The sequence below is a fragment of the Neofelis nebulosa genome, chromosome Y (genome assembly GCF_028018385.1).
Source record: "Neofelis nebulosa isolate mNeoNeb1 chromosome Y, mNeoNeb1.pri, whole genome shotgun sequence".
Classification (NCBI taxonomy): Eukaryota; Metazoa; Chordata; class Mammalia; order Carnivora; family Felidae; genus Neofelis; species Neofelis nebulosa.
The window spans coordinates 4,679,031-4,681,729 of record NC_080801.1 but is presented as its reverse complement, the minus strand read 5'-3'; positions in this window follow the sequence as shown (position 1 = coordinate 4,681,729).

Sequence of the window (2,699 nt, the reverse complement as noted above, 5' to 3'; positions counted from 1 at the left end):
CTCCTTAAACCTGCCTGGGAATCTCAGTTTCTAAATTCCTGCCTACGAGATCCTTGTACATCATCCTTCTGCCATCGTGTTCCCCATCACTCTGCCTTGGAATACCATCTCCATGATGTTGATATGGAGCACTCTCCCCATGTCCTCCTTCCTTAGAGCACCTTATCCTTCATCATGCCTGCCTAGGAGTGCTGTATACATCATTTATCCTGGGACCTCCCTCTTTGTCATCGTTTCTGGAACCATGATCTACTACTTTCCACACTGGGGTGTATTTGGCTGTCATTCACCCTTGACAATGTGGAGTGCTATTATTATCAGGGCTTTATTAGGGTAAGATACAATGAAAATTAATTTTCTTAGGTATCCATAATACAATTGTTTTATGAAGTCGCGTTTTGTCTTTAGCAATTGAGATTTTTTATGTTTATGATCTTGGTGGGTTTTTTTTTTTTTGATGTCCCTAAATTTGGATTCACATCACCTGACTTCAATTTATCGTGAGGAGTTATACTTCTAATGTGCTGTGAATTCAGTACGTATTATCACATTGCTGATGCATGTGGGTATACTGCATGAGAAATAACTTTCAGTATAGGTGAAGAAGGCATTCCTTTTCTTTAAACTCATACACAATCATGCATTGGTTTGATTGTAGTTTTAGTGAAATGCCATTTATTTCTAGATTAAAAAAATGGGTTAGTGGGCATGGGATTTGCATAGCCACAATATAGAAATGATGTTTGCGACCTGAAGAACATAGACCTTTCCCCGAGTAAGGATGAGAGAAGTGACACTCTCAGGCAAAACAACAGAAAAAAGCATCATAGACAGAATGATCCCAAGTAAGATGAAGGAAACCGTGCTCCCATGATGGATGTAAGACATCATTCTCTAAACAGGATGACAGAAATCATCCTCCCACACAGGGGGACAGAGATCATGTGCAAAGCAGGATGAAGAAAATAGTCCTCGCAGGATGATCAGGGAGACCATGGACACAGTAGGAGGACAGATACGTTGCTCCCAGGAGGATGACAAAGAAGGTGTTTCCAGGCATGATGACTACAATGGCACTCCCAGGCAAAATGACAGAAAAGACCCTGAAAGGCACGATGAGGGATATTGGGCTACCAGGCAGGATGAGAAAAACGGTGTTCCAAGGCAGAACAAGGGAGATCATGCTTCCTGTAAACGTGATGGTGTTTGCATTCCAGGCACGATGACAGAGATGGTTGTCCCAGTAAAGAGGAAGGGGACTACTCTTCCAGGCAGGATGAGGGAAATGTACTCCCAGGGAAATTCTGGAGAAGTTTCTCCCTTGAAGGACAATGGACACAGCCTTCTGAGGCAGGGTGATGTACATCATGCTCCCAGAAGTGTGACAGAAAAGCACTGCCAGGCAGGTTTGGTCAGTGAGGGGTACTGTGCCTCCAGGTGGGATGAATAAAGGACAGTTCCGGGCAGGATGATGATGACCATATTCTACACAGGATGTCTGAGAACTCACTTCCTTACAGAATGGTGCAGTTGGCCCTCCTATGCATGACCAAGGACATTGTTCTCCCAGGCCATACGAGGAAGAATCACTCCTAGGCAAGATTATGGAGACTGTGCTCCTTGGCAGGATGACAGAGATGACCTTTCTATGCAGAATCATGATGTCCCACTCCCAGTAAGTATGACAGAGTGACGCTCTCAGGCGGGAATTGTAGACTGCACTCCAGCACAGAAATTAGGAGATCATGTACCCTGAAAAGATGACAAAGAATGAGCTCGCAGGGGAAAAAAAATGATGGGAATCAGGTTCGTGAAGAGGGAATGGAGATGATTCAGGAACACCTAGATAGCTCTCCAAGGCAGTAAATCCAAGATCTTCCTCTAGACACAATTACAGAGATTGTGCTGTCAGGCAGGATGGCAGGCATAGCAACCAAGGGAGCATGATGGGAATCACTCTCCAAGACAAGATAAGGTAAACGGCACACCCAAGCAAGCTGAAGGTAATCACACTCCCAGTTATAATGAAGTGTGCAGCACTCTCAAGTAAGATGAATGATATCCTGTTCTCAAGAAGGGTAACAGAGATGCGCTAGCAGGAAGGATGATGGAGAAGGCACTCCCACACAGGATAAGAGATATGGCTCTCCTGGCCAAGATGACAAAACGGTGCTTCCCAGGAGGATGATGGAGTTCATGACTCCAGACGATGGTGGATATCATGTTCCTATGAGTGATGTGAACACCACGCTCTCAATCAGGATGACAGAGATGGCCTTTCCAACCTGAAGGACAGAGATATTATTCTCAGTCATGGTAATGGAGATGGCATTTCCAGTTAAAACAAAAGAAATAGCTTTTCCAAATGGATGGTGGAGAGGACACTCTCCAGAAGGATTAAAGAAATCGCGCTTCCATGTAGGGTGTCTGAAATAAAGCTCTCAAGTTATAAGTAAAAAAAAAAAAAAATCATGCTCAGAACAGGATAACGTAGATCTTTCTCCAAATCAGGATGAATGAGACTTCCACCCCAGGTGGATTAGCGAGATCATGCATCCTGGCAGGACGATGGAGACATTGCTCCAAGAAGAAAGACAAAGAAGGTAGTCCCAGACATGAGGACCACAATGGCCCTCCCAGGAAAAATGATGGATTAGGCCCTCTAAGGTAGGAATATCATACTGCACAACTATGGTGGA